Here is a 17831-nt window from a genome sequence, read left to right as displayed (position 1 = left end):
TGCCGACCTAGCTGTTCGAAAGCACGTCAAAGTGCAAGTAGATAAATAGGTACCGCTCTGGCGGGAAGGTAAACGGTGTTTCAATACGCTGCTCTGGTTTGCCAGAAGTGGCTTAGTCATGCTGGCCACATGACCCGGAAGCTGTACGCTGGCTCCCTCGGCCAATAAAGCGAGATGAGCGCTGCAACCCCAGAGTCGTCTGCAACTGGACCTAACGGTCAGGGGTCCCTTTACCCTTTACCTTTAAACTGTAGAAAGTGCCGTGAAATCTTTAGTCCAGAGGAATGGATGGTGGCTGCTTGTCCTTCCAACCTTGCAATAACTCTCCTGGCAATGCTATCAGTCCACAGGATCACCTTTTGTTGCCCACCTGTTAAACTTCACATCACAGGAATATAGTTTAAAAGTCTGTGATCACTCCTAAATTAGTGGCATTAATATCAATAGCTCTACTCTCAGTAGAACTTAGTTGACGCCGAAACTATCTCACGCATGTTGGCAACATACACACAAACACTTCAGCCCTTTTTTTCCAACCACCACCATCCGCAAAATGAGAACAATTCCCACTTGTCCTCTCTACTAGGTTGAGTCTGCATAGTTAGAATTGACATTCCTCCCCCTTTTTTCCAGATTCAAAGCAGATGGAGTATTCATATTCTTAATATTTAGGGGGAAATGATGGCTACTTGTCTGCATCTCTTATGCAGGAGCCTTCAAGAGGAGCTTTCGATCAAGGCCCATGGATGGCTTGTTACATTTCTGGCAGCATAACTGGTGCCTTTTTCGGAACAAAGGGGGAAATTAGAAATCATTTGTCATAAAAGCCTTTTTTCCTACTCGGGTTCATAAGAGCCTTTGTCTTTTACTGACCCCTTTTGAAAGTTGCAGTTTCGCAAGAGGGAGGGGAGAAGAAGAACTCTTGAAAGGAGGACGCTGCCTTGTCTTTAATCTAAGGGCAGTGTAAGAGCCTAAGTAACTGTCTATAGAGCCACTTTAATCAACTTAATGCAGCTTGCTAGGCTACAGGGGAGTACAAAGAGATACTCAGATGCAAGGCCCAGAGTGGATACTTTCACAGGGCATTTGACTAGAAAAGAAATCTCTACGAGATAAGAGATCAGGACCAAGAGGAGTCAATGACACAACATACAGTGGATTGATAGTGGCTGGGATGATGCGTCTGTCTGGTGTCAGGAGAGGTGCAATGGCAAAAGCCAGCTGGTCCCTCCATTGAGCATCATTTCCTTTACGAGGTGGCTGTGCAAAATAAGTGCACAGCGATGGACCTTTGTTTAGTTCAAAGGTTTCTTTCTTTCTCTCTTTTTTAAAAAACCCCTCTTTATTCTAAAGCCCCATTGTGAATTCACAGGGTTTAAAATATGTATCACTGTCCCTTTCATTTCATCCTTCTGGGAGAAGAAAAAATCAAAGGCAGGGGGATGGGGAAGGGGGAAAGTTTTCATTTTTTCTTTCAACAAGCCATGTCTGTTTGAAATGGTATGGCGTTTGAACATATGGTCTCTACCAATATTACTTTCTCAGTAGAATCTTTGTGATACCTGGGTGTGAGATAGGAGTTCAAAAAGCACACATGAGCCTGAAGTAACTTGCAGATGAGTAAAGTGTCCCTTTTTCCATTTTCTTCTACCTGCGTCATTTTGAAATGTATTTCCAGGGCTCTGAAACAAAAAGGTGCTGTGTAAATTCAAAGGAGGCCCAGTTTTCTAAAACAGTAAGCTTTCTAAAAGAATGCTCTTGAATGCATAGAAAAATTTGCTGCCAAGAAGTTGGCTGCAGTTCAGCCCACAATTTATATGTGCTTAATTCATTGATTACAGTGCTAAAAACTCTGGCTTGGATCATAGCTGCTGGCTTCACTACTGGGCTCCTTAAATCTGATGGAAGTCGATTTCGGCCTATGTACACACTGTACCTTTAAATGACATTTGCCCCCCCCCCAAAAAAGAAAAGGATTCTGGGCATTCACATAGATACAGTTAACAAACCACAGTTCTCAGAATCTTCTTTGAGGAGGGAAAGTGGAATAGCTCAATAGCAAACAGGATTGCAACTTGTGTTTTCTGCAAAATACGCACTTGAACCTCTTAACTTTTAACTGGGGACTGACTGATTCTGCTGTGTACCACTGAGTTAACACATGCCACAATTGCCTCATTACGTAAATCATGTTCAGAATACCACAACACACATGCAACTGGCTGTAAAGTAACATAACATTATATGTTATGAGAGTGTAACAAACAGAACTACTTAGTAACAATAAGGCAGCTGATGATAGGCCAGTTCTTAGGATACACATTGTTTCTCCTGGAAATCTTGTCGCTGAAGAAGCCCAATGGGCAAAACAAGGGTGTATCTTGAGAACTGGTCTTGACTATCCTTGGACTTTACGACAATAAAAGCATATAGAAGGTTAATAGTAATATGATATGGTATTGCCACCAGGAACTGTGCTTTGCAATTTTTTGATGTGACAATTACAGTTTTATTACATATAATGTTATGTTACTTTACAGCCAGATATGTGTGTGTTGTGGTGTACCACTGAGTTACAGCTCTGGCGCCTCCTCACGCTCCATGAAAAATATGGGGTGTGAAATAACACACATCAGGAATGCAACACTGAGCTCCTTAGACAACTCCCCAAAGCTGTAGTGATGTTCCCCAACTTGGATGGCTTTAAAAGAGGATTAGACAATTCCACGGAGTATAAGGCTTTCAGTGACTACTAGCCATGATGGTGACAGTATGCCTCTAAATAACAGTTGCTGGGTGTCATGAGTATGAATGATACTGTTACAAAAGTCAGGTGCCCCCCCCCTTTGCTGAGTGGTGGCAAGAACCCATGGGGTTCTCTGCACTCAGCCAGGGTCTGTGTTCCTCTGTAGCACTGAGACATGGCAGAGACTGTCATAGCCTTAAGAACTATGGTTTATTCAACTATTTACACCTTCAGTCTGCAAGGAGGGAGTCCAGATCTTACGGCATGGGCATTTCAAGAGGGGCATATCCACCACAGCAGGGCAGCCATGGAGGCCAAGGCATCTTTTGCAGCCCGCCAGCAGCCTGCCCACCCAAGATGGATCCCAGTCTTTCTCCATCCTCTTCTTCTTCCCAGCGAACCTTGCTCAGGATTCTCTTCCTATCACCTCACACCCAGTTATGCTGGCAGCCTTCCAACCCCTGTCACTGTCCACACCTCGGAGCAACAGGGGAAAAGGACAATTTGTTAAGTTGTGGGTGAACATATCAGACGACACAGCGATTCTTCAAACAGCTCTTGTTTATTCACAGGCCAGAACTGAACCGAACTGAAGGGTTCAGCCAGCCTGCTTATATAGAGCTCCACTACAACACAACAGTAACCATTTTCTGTAACTATCCAATCACTGAACGTCTCATTCAATCCCTTATTTGCATATGTGGACCTGAGTGAAAACTATCTACAGTATCCCCCTGCTGGCCCAGGGTGAGAACTTCAGTACATAACACAATTCTCTTGCATTGCCAATGGCCCTCCATAGCCCTGTCATGTTAAGAAACAGTTGGCCAGCTCATTTGGCACAGGCTAGCTCAGGAATTCCACGACAATTTGTATTTCTCCCTTAACACCCCAAATAATCAAAATCTAATCATTTATTAATTTATAGGGAGTAGGTGGGGGGTCCCCTCCCAAATCTATTACAATACTGTTGCACTTGGATGTTGCTTTCAGGCTTACCACAGGCATTTGTCTGCCTGCTATGAGAACAGGATGGTGATCACTTGGTTAGAGCATGGTACTGATAATGCTAAGGTTGCAGGTTCAATTCCTGTATGGGGCAGCTGCATATTCCTGAATGGCAGGGAGTTGGACTAGATGATCCACAGGGTCCCTTCCAATTCTACAACTCTACAATTCTATAACTAGATGGGTCCTTGACCTCATCCAGCAGGGACCTTCCTATGTTCTTAACTATTTGCGCTAACAGTTTCTGGATCACACTATAGGCTACAGAAACTGTTTACATCATTTAGGAAGATATGTGTGCGTTGGCTCTGCTGGTTCTACATGATATACTATCTGCTGACATATGAGACGTCATTTAAATTCGATCTTGTATCCACTTGGTTAAGTTTAAAGCATAATCTCTGTGACTGACAGTCTTCATGGAGGGGGGGGATAAACCCCCCGCAGAACAGCCCAGCTTTACCATGAAGAGAGAAGCACGCGATAAGAGAGCAAAAATGTGGGTGACACTGAATCGCTTCCTAAAGATTTGCGCATCATTCTGAGATGTGAATCAAAAACAATTGTGACAGGTGAATGAAAAGGGGGGAAAAATTAAGATATCGCTACAAACAAAAGCAGCATTAATAATTCAGGTAAATAAACTTCGCAGTGCAGAAATAAAGCGGGCTGTCAAGGTGATGGAGACTCCTTCCTCAAGTACACTTAGGCAACAGAAGAATGCAGAGAGGTTTAATGTTGTACCTTTGTCAACAAGGGCTTTTTATTTCCCTAATTTCACTTCACTGGTTACGTTCCCCACCCGCACCCGCACCCGGCTTCCTTAGTTTACTGTGGTTCATAACCCAGGACCTGTAAAATGAGTTTGATTTCCGCTGCAGTAAATAAACTTCACTGCAATGTTAAGATGCTAACAGCGGGCTTAGTACTATGCAAATTTCCCTCTTTTTATCTGTAATATGCTACCGTCTATCTATATTTAATGTGCACACAACTAACCCTTCTTTGCTATAGCCATCTTACCTCATCAAGCAAAGCCCTCAGATTTTCACATTCCTAAAAATGCACTTTAAAAATGAAACATTGCATTAGCATTTTTTGTATCTCGTGCTCTTAATAATTTGAGCAGAGTTGGTAGGGTGCAGTAAAAGTGTTGAGATGGTGTACTTAGAGCGGTATAAGGGCATTTGGCATATGAGGCCTACATGGACTTAAATGGTCAATCCTACCTGGGATCTATGTTAGAAAGGTGGTCTCAAAAGGCTGGACTTTTCAAGCAGCCTTGAAACAGGAAGCTGATTCTGAAGGTTGTTTCATTGTGCATCCTAGCTTTGACAAAAACCAGGTTCGATGCGTTTTTTAATGATTACATCTTGACGAAACAGTAGGAGAAACTAAAAATAAAGTAAAAAACACAGGACAAATAAGTACCTGAATTAGGCTTGCCCTATTCCTGAAAGTGAAAATCCGGACAAAGTTGTTGAGCTCTTTTCCCCCCTTCTTCTGAAAGTTGTTGTTAAAATATTGCCCTACTTGCCATACACCTGGGTTTCCCCAGACACAATTTTGCTGTCCAATTCCCAGATGTATAGCAACCCTACCTGAATGATCAGTGCTGCCTTGATTTCATTCAGGGCTCTGCTGCCACATCCTCACTGCAGCCAACAGCAAGAGTTAAAAAAAGAAGACGTAAGATTTCCCATTTTTATTCTCGCTCTCCAAATGACCGAGCTTAGACTTAACAAAATTCATTAACATTGCTGCAATGAGACAAAACCACAAGAGGTACAACAATTTGTATACTCGCGCAAACCAGAGTGTTCTCGTGTTTATAAATATTCCTCTATGGAGAGAAGTGTGTGTATTATGATAATTATGCATTACTGCCTCATTAGGAGGAGGTTACATTCATTCTGATTCTTTTTCCCTCTAGAGAATTTTTGATAAGCAAGCACTCTTTTTCTCTCTTTTTTTAAAGAGAAAGTTTATTTAGCACGAGAGTTTACCTGTATGTCTTTGGAGAGCCTGTTATGCTTCCTAACCTGGGACAGATGGCAAATTACATGGATTCTGTGTGTGATCTCAGCTGATTGGCATCTTTTGCAGTTCCCCAATGAGGAAAATGTCTAGATCCAATTAATCAAAATGAGGCTAAAGTGTTGTGAAATAAATGTTTCTATAAGGTCATTTTCGAGAGTCATCATCTAACTACCCAATCTAGTGTCTCCCCATCAGTGTAGTATATAATTTGGAAATGTCACAGTATTTAGATTTATGGCATTAGTGGTTCTCTTGATAATTTCATAATACCAGGTCTGAATTAACCAGTAGGTTAAGTATGGCACAGAGTAGAGCTCCAGTCAAATCAAGGATCCAGCCAAACCCAGTAATCTGAGAGCGCCCTGATGTGACAAGTGTAATTACTCTGCTTCCTGTGATGGGCTGCTCTGAGATTTCTTAAAAGTGTCCTAGGAATGTAAGAGAAATGTTTTTATACGCCCGTCGCTGTGAGAATCTTAATAGCGAATAACTGGAAACTGGATAAAATTTCTTCCAGGTCAGAATGGTTACAGAAATTAGTTGAATATGCAGAGCTAGCCAAAGAAGGGGAAGAAATAGAGACAGTGAGAGATTTTACTTTCTTGGGTTCCATGATCACTGCAGATGGTGACAGCAGTCACAAAATTAAAAGACGCCTGCTTCTTGGGAGAAAAGCAGTGACAAACCTAGACAGCATCTTAAAAAGCAGAGACATCACCTTGGTGACAAAGGTCCATATGGTTAAAGCTATGGTTTTCCCAGTAGTGATGTATGGAAGGGAGAGCTGAATCATAAAGAAGGCTGATCGCCGAAGAATTGATGCTTTTGAGTTATGGTGCTGGAGGAGACTCTTGAGAGTCCCATGGACTGCAAGAAGATCAAACCTATCCACTCTTAAGGAAATCAGCCCTGAGTGCTCACTGGAAGGACAGATCCTGAAGCTGAAGCTCCAATACTTTGGCCACCTCATGAGAAGAGAAGACTCCCTGGAAAAGACCTTGATGTTGGGAAAGATTGTGGGCACAAGGAGAAAGGGACAACAGAGGACGAGATGGTTGGACAGTGTTCTCGAAGCTACCAAGGTGAGTTTGACCAAACTGCGGGAAACAGTGGAAGACAGGAGTGCCTGGCGTGCTCTGGTCCATGGGATCACGAAGAGTCAGACATGACTAAACGACTAAACAACAACAACAACAAAGCCAAATTAACCGAAAAAATGAAAGATAATTCAAAACAAATATTTATTGCAAAATGGGAAGTTTTCAAAACAGATCTTAAGAACAATTGTGGTAGTATGAACTCGGTCGCTGCCTATGAATAATTTCTGTACCTGTACCAAGTAAGAAACAAGGACTCAGAAGAAATAATACTTTAGTATAGAACAATTGGATAGGTTTTTGTAACAAGTTAGTAAATATGAAATGAAATACGGAGACGATGGGAAGTTAGATGTACTTTAAGAAGATTCATTGTCAAAACATACGAGTTTATTTGTTAACTTTGTATCTTTTTAACAAATGACATAATTGTATGATTTTTTGTGTTTTGTTGGTGCGTTAATAGTATAATAAAGCATTATTTTTAAAAAAGAGATTTCTTAAAAGTGGAGAACATGGTGGTTGCTTGTATATGGAATGGGTTGGGGTAGAAGAAGATACCTGTAATGGGTATCTGTAAGACTGTGAGCAAAGCAGACAGATAGGGATCTCTTCCTCCTTCTCTGATAACATGGTGGTTCATGGGTAACTCAATAATGTTGTTCTACAATAGTTTAGGATGGATGGAAGAAGGTGCTTCCCGGAATGCAAAATTCTCTTATCTCTATCAGTGGCTGTTTACAACAATAGCTAAATGGAAATGCCATGCTTTGAGGCAGGATGTCACCAGTTACCAGGTACTGGGCACAACCTTATGCCATGTTTGTAAATGTCCAGAGGCATCCGGGATTTACTGTTAAAAATGGAAGGCTACACTAGGTAGGGGGACTTGGGTGGCGCTGTGGGTTAAACCACAGAGCCTAGGACTTGCTGATCAGAAGGTCGGCGGTTTGAATCCCCGCGACGGTGTGAGCTCCTGTTGCTCGGTCCCTGCTCCTGCCAACCTAGCAGTTCGAAAGCACATCAAAGTGCAAGTAGATAAATAGGTACCGCTCTGGCGGGAAGGTAAACGGCGTTTCTGTGCACTGCTCTGGTTCGCCAGAAGTGGCTTAGTCATGCTGGCCACATGACTCGGAAGCTGTACGCAAGCTCCCTTGGCCAATAAAGTGAGATGAGCACCGCAACCCCAGAGTCAGCCACGACTGGACCTAATGGTCAGGGGTCCCTTTACCTTTACCTTTACACTAGATATTTAGAAAGTTGATATGAATTTTAATCTGTTTTTAGTCCATGGGTATTCTAACTTTCTGAAAGTCTTAAATTGTTGTTGCTAATTTTTCTTAGTGATAGTTTTTAATGTTTTTTAAACCTCTTGGTTTTTTGTTTTAAAAAAACCTATCAAGTGGTATATATGTGTTATGAAATGAATGAATGAATGAATGAATGGTGGGTCAGGGAGAGAAAGAGACACTATAAACAGAGACTGGTGCTTGGATTGTGTGATGGGACGATGAGCTGCTTGTGTGTAAAATCCAAGTCCCTCAGAGTTTGGTCAAGTTTGCAAACCTCTGTCTGTAACGGAGCCCCTTAAACATGGCTCCGTCAGTCGCTGGCAGATTCCGACAGTGGTTGCTTTCGGAATCGCTTCCAACATAAAAGCTCCTTAACGGAAACACGTCTTCTGGACTCTCTGCGTGACAGTTTCCGGCGAGGAGTGGGTGTCCCTACAGGAGGTCCTGAAACCTCCCCACTGTTTTCGCTGGAAGTGTCTCTGAGCCATCCCTCCAGCTCCCTTTCCCTCAGCTCAGCTCCTCTCCCCCTACTGGTTCCCTCTTCAGCTGCTGAGTCTCTCCCAACCTGTGTGAGCCCTTTCACTTCCCTTCCTTCCGATGGCAGTTCCCTGACATCCACCTCCCCTCCAGGGCCCCCTTCATCCCCTCTCGCCCCCTCCTCTACGGGCGGTGAGGAGGCAAAACCCCGGAATGAACTTCCTTCATCTTCCGATGTCTCGAACACTTCTCTCCACCTGTTGCGGTTCCTGGTCTCGAAGTACTCCTCCTCCTCAGAGTCCATCTCCCCTTCCCCTTCCGAGTCCGAGAATCCTTCCAACTTCTCCTCCTCATCGGTGGTCCCAAAGTATTCCCTCCGGAACCTCTCCACAGGCTGAGGTTTCCTTGGGAACCTTTGATGGAACGTTTCTATCAATACCTCGTCATTGATATCTTCTGCCATTACCCAAGTGTTTTCTGACTCCGGTTCTCCTTCCCACGCTACCAAATACTCCACCTGATCCCCCTTCCACCTGGCGTCGAGGATTTCTGCCACATGGCTGCTGCATTCCCTTTCTTCTATGACCGGTCCCCGAGTGGCCATCCCTTCTCGTCCCCCCTCATACGGTGACAGTAACGACCTGTGAAATACTGGGTGCAGTTTCATGTGGTTGGGTAACCGGAGCCTGAAAGCCACTGGGTTGACCTGTTGAATGACCTCAAAGGGACCCAATCTCCTGGGTCTTAATTTCTTACAACCTCCTTTGAACGGCAACCCTTGGGTTGACAGCCACACCCTATCTCCCACCCTTATGGTTTCACCTTCTCTTCGGTTCTTGTCTGCCTGCCTCTTGTATTCTTCCTTCGCCCTTTCTAAGTTGAGTTGGAGCTGACGATGGATTGCTTCCATTTCTTCTACAAAATGCTCGGCTGCCGGGACGCTCCATCTCTCCCCTTCTCCCCCTGGGAAAGCCCTGGGATGACACCCATAATTAGCCAAGAAGGGGCTCATCCCTGTGGACACATTCTCGGCATTGTTGTAGGCAAATTCCGCCAGCGCCAACTTTTCTACCCAGTCATTCTCTCTGTCATTGACATAACACCTCAGGTATTGCTGGAGGACACCGTTTGCTCTTTCCGCCTGCCCGTTGGTTTCAGGGTGCCGGGCAGTCGAAAAGTTGACCTCCACCTGCAGTAAGCTCATGAGCTTCCTCCAGAACCTGGAAGTAAATTGTTTTCCTCGGTCTGAGACCACCCTCAATGGCACCCCGTGCAACCTAAAAATGTGTTCTACAAATAACTTCGCTGTCTCTTCCGCCGTGACTGCATGCGAGCAGGCTACAAAGTGGCACATCTTTGTTAGTAGGTCTACCACCACCATGATGGCTGTTTTCCCCTTGGACTTCGGCAGATCAGTCATAAAATCTATCGACACTGCCTCCCAAGGTCGTTCTGGGGTTGGTAAGGGTTCTAATAGCCCCGCCGGTGCCCGCCTCTCCCCTTTGGCTCGCTGGCATTGCTCACACCCTCTTACATACTCCCGTACATCTTCCCTCACCTTAGGCCACCAAAATTCCCTGGTGACCAACCACATGGTTTTGTGTTGTCCAAAATGCCCCGCCGTGGGGCTGTCGTGCAACTGCTTGAGTACCCTCCCCCTTAAGTCTCCTTCAGGGATATACAGTGCCCCTTTGTAATACAAAGCTCCATTTCTTTCCTCGAAACCCCCTGGTTCCTCTCCCTCACCCCTAAGACCTCTGAGCTTATTCTGGGCGTATTCATCATTCTCTGTTTCCTCTACCAGTTCTCTTTGTCCCACCAATGCCGCCCCACACACCCAGCGGTCCTCTGGAATGACATGTCTCTCTTCGGGTGCTCCCTCCCCCTCCAAATATTCAGGTTTGCGTGAGAGAGCGTCCGCCCTAATGTTCTCTGGGCCTGGCACGTAACAAATCTCAAAGTTAAATTTGGAGAACTCCTGGGCCCATCTCACTTGCCGTTGGTTGAGCATTCGTGCCGTCCTCCAATACTCTAGGTTCTTGTGGTCAGTGCACACTTGCACCTTATGTTGTGCGCCAATTAGCAGGTGCCTCCATCTCCGGAACGCCTCATGAATGGCTAGTAGTTCTCGGTCATACACCGTGTAGTTCCTCTCGGATTTGTTCAGCTTTCGCGAAAAAAAGGCACACGGTCTCCACTCTGACTCCTCCTTCCCTGGCTGCAGAAGCACCGCCCCAATCGCTCTGTCTGATGCGTCAGTTTCCACTCTCATCGGTTTTTGTAAATCCACATGCAGGAGTTGTTGTTCCGAGGCGAAGGCCCTTTTTAGTTCCTCAAATGCTCGCTCCGCCTCCTCAGTCCAAACGAACTTCTTCTTACTGCTGAGACAGTCCGTAATGGGCGCCGTCAGGTGGGCAAAGTTTCGGATGAACTTACGATAGAAGTTCCCAAATCCTAGGAACCTCTGCACATCCTTCCTTGTTTTGGGTGTTTTCCATTCCAGCACCGCCTGGACCTTGCCGGGATCCATGGCCAATCCCTTGTCTGACAGGCGATACCCCAGGAATTCCACCTCCTTGGTATGAAACTGACACTTCTCCAGTTTCACCCACAGCTGGTTGGCTTGCAGCCTGCTCAACACTTCTCTGACGTCTCTCACATGCTGCTCCTCATTCTCAGAATACACCAACACGTCGTCTAAGAAGGCCACACAATTCTTGTAAAGCAAAGGCCCCAGGACGTGGTTCATAAACGATTGAAAGCATGCGGAGCCTGCTTGTAGGCCGAAGGGCATAACTAAATATTCAAATGCCCCTAAAGGGGTGAACATGGTGGTTTTCCATTCATCCCCCTTCCTTATTCGTATCAGGTTGTACGCCCCCCTTAGGTCCAGCTTTGTGAAAATCTTTCCCTTCCGCACCCTTGTCAAAATGTCGTCAATCCTGGGCATAGGGAAAGCCACTGGTTCTGACACTGCATTTAAGGCCCTGAAGTCACACACCAGCCTCGGCTTGTTTGTTTTTTTTTTATCCACAAAAAACACTGGGCTGCCCCCCACCGCCCTGGACTCTCTGATGAACCCTCTCTTCAGGTTCTTGTCAATGAACTCTCTTAGCTCCTGCATCTCTCTGTCTGACATGGCGTACAGCTTGCCTACAGGGAGCTGTGCCCCAGGGAGTAAATTGATTTGACAGTCAAAGGGTCTATGCGGAGGTAGTTGGTCAGCTTCCCTTTCGCTGAAGACGTCGCGGAGATCTGCGTATTGTCGTGGTACCTTCACGTTCTCCGTTACTTCAGTCCCTGCTAGGGTGGCTTGGGCCCCTGCCAAACCCTTTCCCTCTTTGCAGTGTTCTAAGCAATGTGCTGAACCAAAAGAAACCACTCTCTGATGCCAGCCCACCAGCGGATCATGTAACGCTAGCCAGCTCATCCCCAATATAATGGGAGCTCCTCCCAAGGTGGCCACATTAAACGCTATCAGTTCGGTGTGCCTTGCCACCTTCATTATCATTGGGACGGTCTGCAAGCTGACTTCTCCTCCCAACAGCTCCCTGCCATCGATCGTGGTCACCTGCAGGGGGTTGCTTAAAGGGATCGTCTGTATCTGGTGTTCAGCTGCAAACTCTTTGCTCATGAAATTGCAGGAGCTGCCTGAGTCCAACAGCGCCTTTATCTTTAGAGGGTGTCCGTTTGGCAGCTCTAGCGCCACTTCTATCAATAGGGCGGGTTTAGGAGGTTCTGGCGTGGGCACTTTCACTGCTCTTTGGCCTGGCTGCTGTGCCCCGACGGTGGCAGCCAGGCGTTGGCTTTTACTTGCTCCGGTATTTCTTCCTCTCTTCCCTCCACAGCTCCTACCATCCCTTGCCATTCCTTCCTCTGGGGGCAGACTCTGGCAAAGTGACCTGGCTGTTGGCAGAGATAGCATTTCCGGGCGCCTTTTCCCTCCTTCTTTCCCCCCTCACTGGGCTTTGAAACTGCGCGCGCGCGCGCTGTTCCGATTTCCATCGGCTCTGCCGGCGGGAAAGTTGGCTCTGGAATGTCTGGAATGCGGAACTCCTTCCAACGTTCCCCCTTCCCTTCCCGCCTCTCCAATGCTCTTGCCTCCTGGCGCGCTCCTATGGTCAGCGCTGATTTGGTCAGCTGGTCCATAGACTCCGCCCTGGGCGCCCGGGAAAGTTCGTCTTTCACAGCCGAAGAAAGCCCTTCTTCAAAGAGCATTTGAATGGGTTCCGCCGATAGATCCCACCCCAATTTATGGATCAACATGGTGAACTCAGTCCAGTACTCACGGACAGATCGGCTCCCCTGTTTGCAAGCCATTAACTGTCTGCGCACCACTCCCTGTTCAATATCGCTGGAAAACATCAGATCCATGGCGCGAAAGAACTTCATCGTGTCCTTTAGGACGTCACTATTCGCTGCCATCAGGGGTCTAACCCAGTCTCTCGCCCCCTTTTCAAGATGCCCAATCACGAAAGCCACTCGTGATTCCTCATCAGGGAATTCATCAAACTGCAGATTGAGGGCATATTGCATCTCTGTCCGAAAGCCATGATAGTCTTTGGGCTCCCCCCCAAACTTCTGCACCAATCCTGGTACCTTTCTGGCGAGCTGGGTGTCTTTCCCCTTTTTGTCTGCATCCTGAGCCCTCCTCTCCTCAAGCCTCGCCGTCTGCAGCGCTAGCTGGACCTCCAACACCCGGTACCTTTCTTCCAGGCTTGGACCCGCTCCAGCTCCTGCTTCTCCGGTTCCGGCTGGGTTGCTCATGATGCCTCCTCCTGCACAAGCTGCTCACGGAGACTGTCGGAATGCTGTGATGGGACGATGAGCTGCTTGTGTGTAAAATCCAAGTCCCTCAGAGTTTGGTCAAGTTTGCAAACCTCTGTCTGTAACGGAGCCCCTTAAACATGGCTCCGTCAGTCGCTGGCAGATTCCGACAGTGGTTGCTTTCGGAATCGCTTCCAACATAAAAGCTCCTTAACGGAAACACGTCTTCTGGACTCTCTGCGTGACAGTTTCCGGCGAGGAGTGGGTGTCCCTACAGGAGGTCCTGAAACCTCCCCACTGTTTTCGCTGGAAGTGTCTCTGAGCCATCCCTCCAGCTCCCTTTCCCTCAGCTCAGCTCCTCTCCCCCTACTGGTTCCCTCTTCAGCTGCTGAGTCTCTCCCAACCTGTGTGAGCCCTTTCACTTCCCTTCCTTCCGATGGCAGTTCCCTGACAGATTGTCTCTTTCTTCTTCCCCTCTCCTTACTGGCAACCACATTTTTAATGTGGATTTAAAACTCTGGTTGAACATTAGGGCTGGGCCAGGCCAATCAGAATAATGAAACTGGGTCCCAAATCAAGTGTGTGTATGTGGAGGGTCTTGCACAGTTCTGCTAGATTCTACACACTTTGCTTTGGGATTGACAGAGGAACTTTTGGCTTGCCTGCACACCTGTTTCCTTGTATGACCTGCCATCAGGTGAGCAGGGCACATTTCATTCCTATCACATTTTAATGCAAATTTACCTAATCTGCACTTCCCGGAACAATATGTGAACCAACAGACAGCTATCCTTTCAAATTTGCACTTCTCTGAGATCTGTGACATTCTTTTCCAACTCTAACATGTGTACAAAAATGTGTACATTGTTGAAAACGACAAACAAAATTGCATGCTACTAGGGAGGGAATTGCATACAAAAATACACATGTTAGAATAAATGCCCACTAAAGATCTGTAAACTGGTACGAACATGTTGCAAACTGACTGGAAGAAAGAGAACCCCAGAGAGACAGATTTCCCCATCCCTGCATATTGATGAGAGTGGTGTGATGGGCCCATAATGCATAGAATATGTTCTTGGTTAATACAACATGGGCAGGGCTATTGTATGCATAAAAATGAATGACCAGAGCACTGCCTCTTTAAAATGCCTTTTCAACCCCCCCCCCCTTTGTGGCCTAAACAATAGCAGCTGATTAAGTGGGTTAGCAACTTTCTTCATGACTAAAGTTGGCACCCTGAGCATGGGATACATTCATCTCCATCCAAGATAATGAAAGAATGAAGGTCTTCATAGGCCTTCCTTGTTGCACTCCTGCTACCAGAATTATGATCACATTACAAAAAGGAAATTAGTGATATCCTGAGAGGGGAATAATTCCATTGTAACTTTTTCTCTTCTATCATTAATTTCCTTTTGGCTATCAAAGTCAAGGTTTCAGATTACAGAACTAAAGTGGGCGGAGGTACTTAACTCCACCATTTTTAAAAACAACAACAACACACAAAGCAGATTGACTTTTGAGCAAATTGCCTTTTTGTTGTTCCAAAAGACAAAACAGTACGCCAAGGGGGAGAAAACAACAACTAATTGATGGCTTTCTAAGTAAAGCATGAGAGTTGTTATACAAAATTGGTTGTCTTGTTCAAATTAATCTCTTCATTACGTGGCACTGGGCTGACTATTTTGTGCTTTCAATCCATCTTTAACAGCAGCATTTGATTAATCAAGTTAATGATGACAGCTTTTTTTGCTAGTGACAAATGGTACGTTTATTCAGGCAATGTTGCAGATGATCCATGCTATTGTAAGCAAAAAAAGAAAAGATGCATCAATTTGCAAGATTAGGTTACTATGCTGCGACCAGTACATGGTTCAGTTTTTTGAACAAAGGAGATCAAAAAGTGAGGATTACTCCATAAGTAGTCTACCATCTGGAAGCCATAATATAAAATAAAATCAGACACATGAGATACACTTTCTGGCAGTTAGTGTGACATATGAGAAGCAATTCAATGCACAAAGTTGATTTAACCTAGAATTAAATAAGAGTTTAGAAATGATCCCCACTCTGCCTAATTTTCAAGTTACTTCAAGTGCTACTATATGTTCAAAATCAGGGTAGGATGAAGCTACCTTAGGCCTTTTTTATGGCATGTGTTTTTGGTACCTGTGCAGACAAACTGGCTAACAGCACACAGAAAGGTACAAAAGCCACACTCCAAAAATCTGTCCTTTTTTAATCGTGTGGCTACTGCCATACCCTTCAACATTTCTCTGATGAAAATAGGGACATTCTTCTCTACATCAGGAAGCTTCTCCCGTGTTTGATTTCCCACACACATATACGTCATATAAACATATACATCTGTCACCTGGAGCCAATTACAATCTCTCTGCCAAACCTACAAGATTGTTGTAAAGAAAAAAAATGTGTGAGGGAGGGGATTGTGTAATAAAATTTTAGCTGTAAGCAGCCTTGAGTCCATGTCTGGGTAAAAAGTGGATGGTGACGACGACGACGACAACAACAACAACAACAACAACAACAACAACAACAGAAAGTGTGAGAATGATCAGGAACATACCAGAAAGCAAATCCTATTGAACTCTCATTGGGACTTAGTTCTGAGTAAAAATGCCTAGGATTGCAGCGTAAGGCTGCCCAGTCTTTACCCAGTTACCTGGGAGTGAGTTTCATTGAATACAGTGGGGTTTACTTCTAAGGAGACAGTATAAGGGACAATTTACAATAAAGGAATAAACACTCCACACGTTTCCTTAAAAAATGGCTAGCTGCTAAAGCATTGTAATGAGAGAATTTAAAGCCGATTGGTTCCATTTTCCTTCAAAATTATAGGAAGGGCTTTGTATGCCAGCTTCACTATTTCCTTCATTTGGTGCAGGGATTATATTTTCAGTATAACCAGGACTCTGTTTTTGCACCTACACCCACACCCACACCCACCCACCCACCCACCCCAGTTTTAATTGTTCTCCAAGACATGGAGGGGAGGAAAAAGGAAAACCAGAAACTGGGACAGCTTCTGTAATTCCAGAACTGTCCCTGGAAAATCAGGACAGTTGGAGGGTATGTACTGAAGATATGAAAATGGAACACTCACATTGAGCTGATCAGTGGCTACCAGCCGACTCAAATGACATGTGATTTACAGGAGTGCTCCTGTTACATAGAAAGGACTCCTGGGTTAATGCAATACGTCGAGGCCTGGAGGTGAATATTTAATTTTGGCCCCAGGGCTTTGCAGAGGGGCCAAGCTTCACAGCTGGGTGGGACTGCCCACCTGTCAATCACCTGGCATAATTATGACATCACGTGACAACATTGCCTTTGAAGACTGTTTCCAAGCAGGTTCATTAGATACTGCTTGTATAGGGACTTCAAAGGGATCTCTCTCACTGTCCATCCCATATGACAACAGGATTGGGACTGTGATTTGATGAGGAGGGCTTGGGGGAAATGGCCCCATGAGGCAAACTGGGATATCTAATGGGTCTAATTTGGCTCACTGTCTGGAGGTTCCCACCCCTGCTATAGGCTGAGGTCAATACTTTAAATTGGGCCCAATGGCAAATAGGGACAGCAGAGAAGTTTGGTACAAATTTTAATGCAAACCTAGCTAATTTAAACATTCCTGTCCTACCCATCTGGTGCAAAAGGACCACTCGGGGAATCTAAAAACATTTAAAGTTATATTTCATTAAAATGACCAGCTTGTGGGGAGAGGGGAAATCAACTGAGTAGACAGGAAAATCTGTCTGCCACATTCAATAATAGTCTGCCAGAATAAAATTTCTTTAGAATCATAGAATCATAGAACTGCAAGGAACTTTGATGGTCATCTAAGTCCAACCCCCTGTAATGCATGAATTGTCACTAAGGCATCCATGACTGATGACCATCCAACCTCTCCAGTGAAAAAGAGTCCACCATCTCCTGAGGGAGTCCGTTCCACTGTCGAACAGTTCTTACTGATGGAAAGTTCTTCCTGATGCTTAGTCAGAATCTCCTTTCTTGTAATTTTAATACCTTGGTTTTGGTCCTAGCCTCCAGAGCAGGAGAAAACAAGCATGCTCCAGCTTCCATGTGGAAGATATTAAATATTTGAAGATGGCTGTCATATCTCCTCTCAGCCGCCTCTTCTCCAGGCTAAATATACCCAGCTCCCTCAACCATTCCTCATACGGAACGGTTCCTCCATACCCTTGATCATCTTGGTCCTCCTCTGCACACATTACAGCTTGTCAACATCCTTCTTAAACAGTGGTGCCCAGAATGGGACACAGTATTCCAGGTGTGGTCTGACTAAGGCAGACTAGAGTGGTGCTATTACTTCCCTTGATCTGGACGCTGTACTTTTGTTGATGCAGCCTAGAATAG

At 45.4% G+C, this 17831-nt stretch overlaps 1 long non-coding RNA gene across 2 annotated transcripts; it reads right to left on the bottom strand.

The window, feature by feature from the left end:
- Nucleotides 1-1584: 1584 nt before the first annotated feature.
- On the bottom strand, nucleotides 1585-16677 carry LOC308479746. 2 transcript variants are annotated; one of them, XR_013987809.1, is made up of 3 exons: nucleotides 16555-16677; nucleotides 4984-5148; nucleotides 1585-1682 (listed from the first exon to the last, which is right to left on the bottom strand). It is a non-coding gene; the product is annotated as an uncharacterized lncRNA (long non-coding RNA). The 2 variants fall into 2 exon arrangements; XR_013987810.1 differs by lacking the exon at nucleotides 1585-1682 and adding an exon at nucleotides 2981-3223.
- Nucleotides 16678-17831: the final 1154 nt, after the last annotated feature.

This window comes from Podarcis pityusensis (assembly GCF_964106645.2).
Source record: "Podarcis pityusensis genome assembly, chromosome: 6".
In the NCBI taxonomy this organism is placed as follows: domain Eukaryota; kingdom Metazoa; phylum Chordata; class Lepidosauria; order Squamata; family Lacertidae; genus Podarcis; species Podarcis pityusensis.
The sequence above is the reverse complement of the archived record's forward strand: the minus strand, read 5'-3'. Positions and strand labels throughout refer to the sequence as shown.